Source organism: Rhinolophus hipposideros, assembly GCF_964194185.1.
Source record: "Rhinolophus hipposideros genome assembly, chromosome: 13".
In the NCBI taxonomy this organism is placed as follows: Eukaryota; Metazoa; Chordata; class Mammalia; order Chiroptera; family Rhinolophidae; genus Rhinolophus; species Rhinolophus hipposideros.
Window position 1 is genome coordinate 70,177,677 of NC_138059.1, and position 13,832 is coordinate 70,191,508.

The 13,832-nt window shown below is 36.9% G+C and overlaps 2 protein-coding genes across 7 annotated transcripts in view; one reads left to right on the forward strand and one right to left on the reverse strand.

Moving 5' to 3' along the window:
* The window catches only part of IL7 (interleukin 7), a 45,625-nt gene that overhangs the window by 12,812 nt on the left and 18,981 nt on the right, over window positions 1–13,832 (reverse strand). The gene's annotated exons all lie outside the window — the stretch shown is intronic.
* Window positions 1–13,832, forward strand: part of LOC308506596 (uncharacterized protein) — a 35,870-nt gene that overhangs the window by 2,524 nt on the left and 19,514 nt on the right. For both annotated transcript variants that reach the window (XR_013994739.1, XR_013994740.1), the window contains exon 2: window positions 9,440–9,555. The gene's annotated coding sequence lies outside the window, so the exon portion shown is untranslated. The remainder of the gene's footprint in view (window positions 1–9,439; window positions 9,556–13,832) is intronic.

The window sequence follows — 13,832 nt, forward strand, 5'->3', positions numbered from 1 at the left end:
ATAAATATTTGAAAAGCCAAAGCCATATTGCTTAAAGCATTGCTCCAGGTATTAAAAAGAATTCAATTTTGGCAGATACAGATAGATAATGTTGTACCAATTGATTTTTTTGCCAAGTGTTTGCTACAATATATAGAGATGTTCATTATACACTTAAAAAGTTGACTCATACACAAGTTACAATTATTATTAACTAGTTGACTTGAGCGCATTTTATGAATAAATTTAACGTAAGTGTACATGAGTGCCAACTACAGTTGCTTTCTGAAATTTCTATTCCAACCCTGTAAGAAGGATAAGATTATAGAATGAATCATGGCATTGGAAACAACCTTATATATCCATTGTTTAACAAATAGTAGAATTACTTTACCAATAATAGTTTCTTACAAGCATCTTGACATATCTGAAGCTCTTTGTATAGATTATGAATATGGTAAATTACAAGAGAAAAGCCAATGTCACATTGACTCTGAACTACAATATTTTCTAGTATAAAACATTATGTTATATAAGTTGTTCCTAAAATACATGTCGTTTCAGTTTTTAGAATTATATCTTCTTTCATTTCAGTAGAGTTTTCTTGTATCTTTGAATTTTTTTCTATTGCAGTAATCTCTTCTTCAGAAACACTAATTATGTATACAATGACTTTTTAATTTCACTTTTTCTTTTACATATTTGTCTTTGATTTTTTAAATTCCATTTTGTATAGTTTTTCTCCATCATGTCTTTCCATATACCTCTTTCTTCAGTAGAGTTTTCTTGTATCTTTGAATTTTTTTCCATTGCAGTAATCTCTTCTTCAGAAACACTACTTATGCATACAATGACTTTTTTATTTCACTTTTTCTTTTACATATTTGTCTTTGATTTTTTTAAATTCCATTTTGTATGGTTTTTCTCCATCATGTCTTCCATATACCTCTTTCTAACAGGGCAATCATTTCTGGTTTTCATTTTATTCTCCACTATGCCCCCTAAATTTAGAGCGCTCACTTTCATTTTTTTGTATCTCTCCTCTGAACTCTTTTTAATTTGGTTTCTTAGACAGTGTTAAGAATAAAATTTTTGACATTTTCTACTGCTTTCATGGATAAGTCATCTGTGATCTGAATTCTTCATTTTCCTTATTTTTGTACTCATTTGATTATTTATGTGTTCATTCATTTGTTCATTTATTTAGGTAGTATCAATACACAGTGTTTCCTCTTTGATCTTCCGATTATTTTTTGAAGGGATGCTACAGTAGATTAGGTTGTTCAGTCAGTATTTAACTACTCCATTGGAGGATGTCTTCATTTCCTAGGGCTGCTCTAACAAACGGTACCAAAAACTTGGTGGCTCAAAACAAGAGAAGTTTATTCTCTCACAGTTCTGGAGGCCAGAAGTCCAAATCAAGGTGTCACCTGGAGACTCCAGTGGAGAATTTGTTGTTGGCCTTTTCTATCATCCGGTGGCTGCCAGCATTCCTTGGTATTTCTTGGCTTGTGGCCACAGGACTCCAGTCTCTGCCTCCATCTTCACATCTCTTTCTTCCCTGTGAATGTTTGTCAAGTCTCCCTCGCTCTCTCTTATGAGGACACTTGTGATGGTATTTGTGGATAAACCAGGATAATCTCACCATGTCCAAATCCTTAATCATATCTGCCAAGACTGTGGTCCTTATAAATTAACAGGGGTTAGAACCTGATATCTTTGGGCGGCCATTATTCAGCCCACTACAGAGAAGCGTTTCTCAGCCTGTGGATGTTGCATTTCACCAAAAGACTTTGCTTTGGGTCGTGGATATTAGCCGACTGTACAAGAGCAGAGGCTTGAAATATATTTGCACAACTGAGTTCGGCCCCCTGTACTTTGTCTCTCAACAGGAGGAGAATAAGCCTCTGGTAGCATCTTGTGCTCATTGTCTATTACCGCATAATTAATTAACACACACAAAAAATTAGCAGCTGCAAGCAACACACTATCATTGTACAGTTTCTGTGGGGCAGACATTTGGGAGGAAATTAACTGGGGGCTTCCGGCTCTGCGTCAGGGTGTTAGCCACGTCTGTAGGCATCTCAGGCTTGCCTGTGGCTAGAGGATCAATCCACTCTCCTGACGCCACATTCCCACAGCTACTGGCAGGAGGCCTCAATTTCTCACCCCATGGGTCCCTCCATAGGCTTAGCTACATGTCCTTACAAGATGGTAGCTGGCTTCCCCCCAAGCATACAATTCAAGAGGGAGAAAAGAGGAGGCCTCCATGCCTTTTACGCTAGAGTCTTGGAAGCCACACACTGCTGCTTCCTTCTTATTCTGCTGGTTCGAGTGTCACTAATTCCGGTCTATACTCAAGGAGAAGGAAGTTAAATTCCACCTCTTGAAAGGAGGAGTGTCAAAGGATTTGTGGGCATATGTTAAAACGAGCACATCGCTGCTCTGCCATCCTGTGGCCCGGAAGGAAGCCTGTGGAAACGATCGGCGCAGCCCACTCGCATACCTGTGAATCTGACAGACATGCATATTGCTAATGCGTTTGTGGCTGTTTGCTGTGAAGTGAAAGCTTCCTGACACAGAATTTTTCCTTTTTGGATCAATTAACTGTCCAAATATAAGGTGGGAAGGAGCAAGGGTAATACATTAGGGCAGCCAGCACCTTCAGTTCACATATGTTGCTTCAGAACACATTCTTACCCATTTGCTATATTCTGTGTCACGGAGAGAGTTTCCCTCTTAATGTTTTCATGTTTTTTTCTTTTCCTTTCAAAAGAGAAGGTCAGTATGGCTCACAGTCAATCTTCATGGTCCCATACACTGCACTATGTGAACTAATGTCTATTTATTCCTGATAAATAATTCTGGTCAGCAGCTACGTAACTGACGGCTGTTTCTTTTCTATTCTCCTTCTGTTCATTTTTGGGGTCTGGTTCTAAGGATTGGGGTTTTGACAGAAAAGAGAGATTCATATCATTCTCTGAAAGTGAACTTGGTTCCTGCAGGAATATTCTTCATTTCTGATCATCACCATGCCAATCCATCCACGGTCCAAGGCCTTGTACCATACAGAGACTCATTAGGAGGACCTTTGTGAAAAACGTGAGACTTATTTTTGATGAAATCTGTAATCTGTATGAAGTTTGAAAAGGTATATATTTCAAACAGCATGTATGTTCTTGGAATGCTATTTCAAATGGTACAAATTGTACTATTCGTCAAGCAGCATAGCAGATTATAGTATGAATTGTTAGTTGATTCCTAATTTAAATGAAAATTCATTCATTTATTCTTCAATCAAATACTTGCTGAACATCTATCATGTGCCACATAATAGTGGAGATAGAGCTGTGATCAAAATCAGAGATGGTTCCTTCTTTCAAGAAGTATCCTGTCTGGTGGTAAAGACAGACATCAATCCAATAGCCACAATCAAATCTCAACTTAATAGCTGTTATGAATAAAAGGTATATGCTACCATGAAAGCCTATACAAGAAGCATGTTACTTAGAAACCTCATTGAAGACTTCCCTGAAAAAGGAACTCTTCAACTGAGATCTAAAGCGTAAGTAAACTCAAGAAAGGAACTAAAGGAGAATTTAAGATGTAGAAAACAGCATGTATGGTTGCATTTAAGTGGGAGGGAACAATAGCAGGTATGCTTCTGGAAAGAAGGAAGCAATGGAAAGCTGGAAAGAAAGCAAGAGAAATCATGGTTCCACATGAAACGAGAGGTACTGGAAGAGATACAATTACTCAGAGGCTTAAGGCATGTGAAGGAGCTTTGTCTTTATCCTAAAATCAACACTTAATGACTCAATATGCTTTTCAAAGATCACATTACTAACAGCATAGTGAATGGTTTGGAAGGGTTCAACTTCCGACTTACTATAAACTACAGTGGCCAAAGAACAGACAAATAGATCAGTGGAACAGACCAGAAGCCCAGAAATAATCCACATAAATATAGTCAACTGATCTTTGACAAACGAGTAAAGGCAATACAATGGAACAATGATAGCCCCTTCAACAAATAGTGCTGGAATACACGGGCCATCTACATGCAAAGAAATGAATCTAGACAGAGATCTGCCACACAAAAAAGGAACTTAAAATGAATCACAGTCCTAAATCTAAAACAAAACAATAATGCTCCTAGCAGGTATCAGAGGAGAAAACTTAGATGACCTTGGGACGGCAATGGCTTTTTAAGTGAAAGTCCAAAGGCATGATTCATGAAAGAAATAATTGATAATCTGGACTTCGTTTAAATCAAAACTTCAAAATATATACATATCCATATCTATATCTACCTCTTTTCCCTGGTTATAGAATTATCTATGTCTGTCTGTCTGTCTGTCTGTCCGTCCGTCTATCTATCTATCTATCTATGGGATATGAACATGTATAACATATGCAAGGTCAAAAAATTAGGTTCATGAACTCATCCTAGAAAAAGTGCTGCATACCTCATTACTGCATATCACTACGGTCACCTTCCAAGCACTCCCCTTGGGAAGCTATGCACCGATGCCAGCACCTAGTCCACTCTTCAAAGCAATTTTGGAACTCTTTTTCTGGAATGGCCATCAGAACTGTTGACGTATTAACCTTGATATCCTGAATGTCATTAAAAGGTCTTTCTTTCAATATTTCATTTGTCTTTGGGTAGAGAAAGAAGTCATTGGGGCCCAGATCAGGCGAGTAGGGAGGGTGTTCCAATACAGTTATTTGTTTACTGGCTAAAAACTCCCTCACAGACAGTGCCGTGTGAGCTGGTGCATTGTCCTGATGTAAGAGCCATGAATTGTTGGCGAAAAGTTCAGGTCGTCTAACTTTTTCATGCAGCCTTTTCAGCACTTCCAAATAGTAAACTTGGTTAACTATTTGTCCAGTTGGTATAAATTCATAATGAATAATCACTCTGATATCAAAAAAGGTTAGCAACATGGTTGCAACAAGTTCGTGAACTTAATTGTCTGACCTCATATACTACTATACGTTATGTAGTATATATTGTATAATATGATATAACATATGTAGTATAATATCTAATACATGTATATTATTTATATATAGTAGCACTGTCCATATCCATACTGTATCTTATATCATATTATTTATATTATTTAGAGTATATATTACACACAAACACATATCTTTTTGAAAACAAAGTTTGCAAATTAAACTGTTTCAGGGACTTGCTTCCTAAAGTTGTTTACATAGACAGGTGGGGAATCAACAGAATATTAACATGCTATCATTTAATGACTGCATCTGTGATTAGACTTGCAGACACAAAGACTAATTTCTTAAGAATCTAAGTGTTTTTTAAATGGTAGCATTCCACCCAGAGGGATTTTACTGCTGAGACAAGGTAAGTACAACAGGTCCTCAAGTAACATCGTTTCATTCAACGTCATTTCATTATAACATTGATGAGATGCTCTAGGAATTTAACTCTTGTTTAGATCAATTAGCTTACAGTAAAATTGGTTTTGTTAGATGTCATTCTGCCAAGAACCTATTGCTGACATTAAATGAGGTACCAATCAGAAGTGGTGTGTATATACATATATGTATATAACTTTCTTTTATATTAATGCTTGTGTTTGTGTGGAATTGGTTCCTATAATTGAGATTTGCTGACAAATATTATATATTTGTTAAAAAAATGATTCAGACTTCCACCAGCAAATAAAGGAGCACCAGATGTTGTCAACCTTTAAATTTTTACAAATTCCAATATTTGACAATTTGTGCCTCATTCTAGTGTAAATTCGTATTTCCATGACAACTACAGGATCAGCACGATTTCATGTTGACGGGGTTCGTGTTTCCTTTATATGAATAGCCTGTTCTTTTCTACTTTCTAAGGTTGTTTGTCTTCTAAATGATCAGTTTTTACATTTTATATTAGGAATTGTTTTTAACTTTCTATGTTTTATTTCAGGTGTAGCCCTCAAATAACACGTATTTTTATAAAGTTAGTTTTATTTAATTGTATAGTTTAAAATAATTCATATTTACTGTCAGATATTATTATGCTTTTTTATTTTACAAACTTTGTTTTATAATTTTGGTGTATGAATTTTAGTATATAAAAGACAATTCTTTAGAAGTGCTTCCCAAAAAATATTAAAATTGTATTCTCTCTCAATATAAACAGCAAATGTATCTATTGTCATTTTAAGAAGAGGGATTTATCATCTTTTTTACTTTCAGTCCTCCTATAACCACATGCTTTGCATATTGTTTTTAGGTGAAATGTGTTATGGCAGTGTTTCTATATTACAATAACTATCTAGACATCACTAAATAGTTCAGTATTTAGTAACAGTCATTTTATGTCACCATTTATTTATTAATATTTTGTCCAGCTGGAGTAATTTGAGAGTCAGCTTTTTGTTGTTATTGTTATAGATAAGAAAGTTGTATCCTTGCTAAGCTCTATATATATTTATTTTCTTGGCACATTCAATAATACCTGCCTAGATATAGGATTGTGGCTTTATGCTCTGGATTACAAATCTCAGAAGAAATTGGCCAACTGGAGGTACAAATTGGTGAAAAACCGGAAGGTAGCCTAATTTTCCTTTATTGGAAACCCTACCTCCCTATTGTTTCAGGAAGAATGCTTGCTTGAAAAATTTCTCCTTGGTATATACCCTAGTGTTTGTCTCATGCTATTACTGTTGACTGATAATCAACTGATTATTTTTTTAATGCAAAAATAGATTTCTCTTCAATTCTGAAATTTTTGCTTCTATTTCATCTGTTATTCTTTTTCTTCAGAATCGTTTATTCTTTGTAGATTAGCTCTCTGGATTCTGTCTATGTTATCAATATCAATTACCTTCTCTTAATTGTATATATGCACATATACGTACACAGATTAATACATGTGAGAGAGAGAGAGAGAGAGAGACAGAGAGAGAGAGACAGAGAGAGAGAGAGATAAAAAGATAATACTGTATAGTTATATAAAGCCTTTGCTTTTGCTTTTTGGGATACTTTACATGTGTGTCTATGCAATGATTACAACATAAAATCACTGCTCTTTTTATACACACGTTATTATATGCCTTTGACTGCCTACCTGATGGAGACGAACTCTTAAAGCCCCATGTGATTTCTGAAATTCCCCTGGTATTATCTAAGGTGTGCTCTTCAATCAGCCCCTCGAGTTCTTCCAGTTGGTCTCCTCAACTTGCTGTCAACGCCTGCCTCTTGAGATGATGACCTTTTGAAATCACTACTTTCCGGGGTAAAGCTGTTTTTCTAGTGACAACCACTAATGTACCCACTCGTGATGTGAAGAAGGACCTTGTCCCTTAAATCCAAAGCACTTTCCTGGGTGTTGGATCCAAACATTCCCAGTGTAAAGGACATTGTAGTTTTCTTTACACATCCTCCCCTTTTCATTATTGAGCAGTCAGGGGGTTGTTTCTTTGTTTCTCTGTTTTATGGAACTTAATTCTACTGTGACCTCTCGGCTGGACTTTGATTGGTCTAATACTTAGACACTAAGTCCGTAACAGGTATCCCAGAGCAACGTGTCAAATAACCGAAATCTAAAGTAATCAGGGTTTTGGTATTCCACTGGCATAAGGGTCGTTTCATAGGTAATCTAATCAGAGTTTGGCTCGGAATCTGATTCATTAGTTATAGACAAGAGAATGATCATTATTCTGCATTTGACAGAAGCAAGAAACTCTGGTTGCTACCCGCAAGCCACAGCACAAAGCCAAATGACACATGGAAAAATGCAGTGTGAAAACAATTGTAAAGAAATAGAACTGAAGTCCTGACTAAGCCCCAGCTGGAAGCACTCGACTGCTGGACTTTTCACTGAGGAAAGCCACCAACACTTACTGAGGTGTTCACGTCACTTATGTTCAGTTTTCCAATACTTGTGAGTGACAGCGTGCTGATAAAGCTTCTCCAGCCTGGAGGATTTCATAACCGATACTCTGGGTTCTGGCTGCTCTAAAACAGTCCTCTTCTGGTACAACTACCTCTACCAATGAAAATCTGTGGCCTGCTCCTGCCTACCTTCAGATGGGCAGCGCAAGTTCACCTTTAGCATTAAAATAGCTCTAGTCCTCTCCTGAGATTTTTACAGCAGTGTATTTCTGGCCCCAAAATGAAGGGAGTTTCTCCTCCTCCCGTTAAAAAAAAAAAAAAAAAAAAAAAAAAAGATCTGTCACATTTCCAGGAATGTCTTCTTCCTAGAATGACTGGGCAAAGAGTACTGAACACAACAACAGTCACCACAATCATTATGCCCTATAATCCCAGACAAAGCATTTTCACAAATAGACTAGGGAAAATGAACAATTGGCAGAGTTAGCATACAAACAGGTTTGCACAGTTACAAAGCCCATGGTTTTTCTACTGTACCAAGTCTGCCATCTAAATAATGTGAACTTGATTAAAAACTTTCAATCAACAAAGTTTAATAAAAGAGTTGAGAGTATAAGTTCTAGAAAAAAAAAGAAAATATATTATTTTCTAAATGCTGAATCCTGTCCACTTGACATAGCTTACAATCCTTTTTGTTGGCTTATTATGTGTCTCCTTAAAATATTTATTGGATGTACATACATATTCATATTTTATGCAAAAATAGACTGATAACTGCCTTAATAGTATCAAGATAAAATACTATAAAGGAAAGGTTACTTTTGACTGATCTTATGAATGAAATATAACCTGAGCTCGATCCCAAAGGGTACGTCAATTTAGCAAGTGAATATCTGGGGAGAAAGACGGGAAGAAAAACTTCCAAAATGGGAGAGCACAGCGCAAAGGCACGGCAGTACAAAAATGTGGGGCTCATTTGGGAAATAGTAAATAGTCCAGTTTGGTTGTGGTGCAGGGAGGGTTAGGGGCAACATAGAGTGGTGATTGGGCTAGCAAGGCAGACTGGGGGCAGATTATGCTTCCCGAATGCCCAGATGAGGGATTAGCCCCCAATGCAGTAAACAATGAGTGGTCACCTATGGAAAGTTGCTGGGCACAATTTCAACTCTGCCTACGTTGATTAGTAGACGTCGGTGAAGTTCATTCTGCTTTACTCACAGTGGTGCTATGTCCTTTGCCTGGAGAATCAAATGAGGTGGTGGGTAGATGTAAATCACATGAGAAATACAGAAGAATCAGAAGGAAAACTGTTGGTAAGAATTCTGACTGATAGGAAATGTACACCTGGGGCAAGCCCAGCTGAATAAAGGTACTGGCTCCAGTTTGGAGATAATGGCATTAGGTGAGCAGAAAATCTTTAGTTTGGAATAGTCACTGGGACACACGTGATACATTAATCACTACAGACTTATAATCATGTCCTCAAACTTCTACCAAAATGTTAGGAGACAGAAAACACATACAAAACCCATACAAATATTTGTGCACTTGACTGTGCTTGCCCTGTCTAATCTTTTGCATTGTTCTTTCCAAGAATTCATCCTCAAATGGACAGGTTTGGAGAAGACATCACATATTTGCAAAGACTGAAACAACACATCCTTATCAAACCCTGTTTTCCTGTCTTCCCGTCATCTCCAGCCCAACATTGTAAGTTAGCAAAATGGTGGGGGAAGAGCAGCTAAAATTTTTTGGCTTTAGCATTTATTCTTTTTTATTAAATAAATAAATATAAATTATGCTCTGACATTCCAGAAACGGGAGATATTTAATACAGCAATTTAATAGCCAAAACATATTTCCTACTAAATTTTATGCTAAAAATCTAAGGTGACTAGATAGTACTATTAACTCACTAGTCTAAGTTGATCAAAACTCGGAGGGGACCAAAGTTAATTCCCCAGTCTTTCTGTTGACGAAGAGTAACCCCTGTAAAGCAATTCTAATGAGATTTATTGTCACTTAACTTCTTCTCATTTAATTTACACTTATAATATAACATGTTTTATATTGCATGTGTCCATAATACATAAACAACAGCAGAAATAGAAAGTTAAACGTCTTTAACAATTAAAATTGATGGTCATCCACTGTAAGAATAAAGAACACCAGTCTAAAAATAACATTGAAAATGGCTATATTATCTAATATGTTGTTTCAAAACATATTAGGGGCATATTAATATGTTGTTTCAAAATATTTTAGGGGCACTTTTATATTGAAATATAAAATGCTTTGTATGCAGAAGAGTTAGAAAACTTGTGTTTCCATTAGTAAAAATACCTCTATAGAATTTCTTTGATGAGGCTCAATTTAAAGAAAATCAATCAGCAAAAAGCATTAGAAACACGTATAGTGTTGTGAATATAGAACAAAGAAGGAACCACAAAAGGATAATGAATTAATCTTAATTGTTAAATCCATTCTTTATCCTGTGTCAAGTTCCATATGCATTGGAGGCCCTTTTCTGGAGGTGAATACCAGGGGTGCCAAAAAAACGTATACAAGTAGACACTTGGGTCAACATTGCTCAAGCAGTAGTTTGCTGTAATCAGAAGTATCTGGACCCTGATGGAACCACTTTGAGCACCTCTTGTAATTGCAGAAGTGAAGTGTGACTTGTGTTCATCTTTTGTTATCGGTGTATATTGAGTATTACAATTTTAATAATTATTTTCTTTCTTAAAATGTGTATACTTTTTTTTTGGCACCCTCTGTTTATATTTTCTATCCATGGGAGGCCTTTCTAGCTTTACCCACACACCCTAGATATTCTCCTTGGTTTTTTTATTCATTTGTGTTCATCTAGGTTGGTTATATATGCTTGGGGACAGAAAACGGTGTTCTAGAAATATATGATTCAGCAAATGGCAGATTTCCTCAACTATCAGTGTTCCTCAAAATATATTTCCTCAAAATATCAGTGTTCACATCAAATGCAGATACTGAAGAATTACTGACAGCAGGCAGCATAGCCACCTGCAGTTAGTATAGTGCCACAAGTGAAAGATGGTGCCTATCTTACCATGGGTATAGAGGAATGTTACGAGATTTATATAAAAGTTTCGTTTAGGATATGCATCTGTGTATTTTAAATAGACTGTAATCCTACGTCTGGGCAATGGTGAGAACATTGAAACAGAGGTGTGGATGACTGCCACCTAATATTTCCACTAAGGGCATTCATTAATTTTTCAGCAGGAATGGGTCTCAGAGATTATGCAAGCCCACAATCTAATGTGATGAACGATTGATTTTTTAATGCCCTCCAGCAGCAAATGGACTTGTCTAAAGTCTCAAGCCAAAGTGGCAAAGCTGGGACTCTGACCCCAACATTTTCATTCCTAGACCTGCTGTCATCCTGCAGCTCTGCTGACACGATGCAGCTCCTCCTCGAATGTCCTCAGCTATGAAATGGGTACACTGAAACCGAGCAGTGGTTTTCTCAAGGGCCAGTTAGAAATGTGCATACGACGATACAGAGTAGCCAAGACTCGAGGCCTCAGGAGAGTTTGGTGTAGTTTTTATTTTTTTTAAATTTCATGAGAAGATAAAAATTTGAAAACCACAGTTACTGAGGATATGCTTCTAAGTTCTAGAAATGCAAAATTATCTTGTATGCACGCAACTTTAGAGTTTCACTCTCATAAATCAAGCAATTGATAGCCATTCAAAAACAGTAGTTTTTTGTTTGCTGCTGCTTCTGAGGATGTGAAATAGGAAACTTAGAAGGGATTGTTGGAGACATATTATTTCTAACAAGAAAAAATTAGAAGACCCATTGCTTTTTGAATGTTTATTAAGTCCCAGGCATTGTTTCATGAGCTTTGAATATATTAATTCATTTAATCCTTACAATAACCTCATGAAGTGTGGGTTCTCATTTTATCCTCATTTTAAAAATAAGGCAACTAAAGCATTGAAAGATTAAGTAATTGATCCAATGTCACATAGCGAGCAATATTCCCAGGGTCCATTGGGTCATGGCAAATAGGTTCATTCTAAATTACGTTCAAATTAAAACGTATCTGTGGTCTTCACGGTGCACAGAAACCTTTTATCTCTAAACTACATTTCTAACCTCATTGTCATCAACACCAGTGATGGTCATTGAATTAATAACGTGCACAAATAATCACCATTCACTGAAAACAACGGAAGCACACATATTATCATTATGTGATCTATAAGATCAGCAACACCTTGATTGGTTAGCTGGCTGTGGGCAACCTTTATATACACATGGTAAAGAAGCCAAATTCTATAAAATTTACCAAATCTATTGCCAAATCTAATATTGCCAAGTCTAATTCTGGCATAGATCTGGATTCAAAATTAATCTAAAAATTATCAATCAGGCAATTCTTACAAAATAGCTATTAAAGGATGGGCGTATTAGCAGCTCAAAGATAAATGCGCTGATTTCACAGAAGCCTGGACAGGTCTGAGGAAACAAGTCTTTCATAACAGGCACCTGTGAAAGGGAATTCTGAAGGCGCCCTCGGACAGACTGCAATCCTGCTGGGACTCTAGCCTTCCTCTAATTCCCCCCACTTATAAGAGCCTCCTCTCTCCAGCTGCTGGGACCTTTTCAGTCCCATTCTCCTTTAGAGAATCTTGCTTTACAAACTCCATCCACTCAGTTTTTGCTGCCCTTTATTTACTTATTCCTAGTGCAGGAACTACATTTTACCCATTTTCAGTTTTTCCATTGCATGTTCATATTTTCAGAACATCACTGATTGAATGACAATGTCACTGGTCACACAGTCCCAGATTTTCAGAGGGCATCAACTGCCACATGTAAACTCTGAATGCTGAAATCACCCATCTTTCTGAAAGCTTCCTACCCCCAGTTTATTTGATATGAGCCACGCAAGTTCTTTCTGAAGCTCAGGTCTCACTCTGAAAAAAAAAGAACAAGAAGGAAAAAAAATCTTTCATGTCTTCCGTTACCTAGTCCTAGGAAATCAAATTCACGTTCCTCAGGTTGGCATGTAAGACATTCCAAGATCTGATCCTAGGGTAACCTCCAAACTTTCTACACTCAAATCTCCACCGAAGCTCAAGTCACAAGTGGCCACTGACTTTTAATGCAACCCACAAGCTCCCATACTGAACTAGTTGCTTTATTTAAACACATTTCCCTGTAATATCAGCACTATCCCATTGTGTTGAAATTCTTTAAGAGCCTGTCTATCCTCCAACACTTTGACCTTCATGAGACTGGGACCCAGTCTAGTAGACGGGCCGTTTTTATACTCGTGTTCAAAATCTCACAGCTTGCATGGAACCACTAACAGGCATTTCATAAATGCAGGTCAAATTGCACTGAAAACCCTCGACTCCATACTTAACTGTGCCCCTCTATATCATTTCTTTTTTGCCTCCTTAACAGTCACCAATTCATCAAAGTCCTTTTTAAAACTGTAATGCTTCCTTCAGTCACTAGTGTTCTGAGAGAGAAAGAGAGGGGGAGAAAGAGAGAGAGAGAGAGAGAGAGAGAGAGAGAGAGAGAGAGAGAGAGAGAGAGAGGAGAAGGAGAAGAAGAAAGAGAGAGACATTATCAATCTCTGACTTGGCAGATTCCAATCACATGCTGAAGTGAACCATTAAGGAACAGAAGTTGAGATTCTACCGAGATCTGGAAATATTGATTAACAAACCTGCCAAAGTATGCACATTGATCATTTTAGAGATTTTAATCACTCATCAGTCTTAAGGTTAATATGTGGTAACGGTATATACTATCTTACAATTGTGGAGATCACGAATCAACAAAGGGCCAAATAGAATTTGTAATCACCACTGCTTGTATACTCTGCTTTCTAATTACCATACTATTGGCCTGAACACTATATGTCACTTTCAACTATAGGACCCATAGGATTGTATTAATAAGAGACTATGGGTAGGCCAAGGATCAG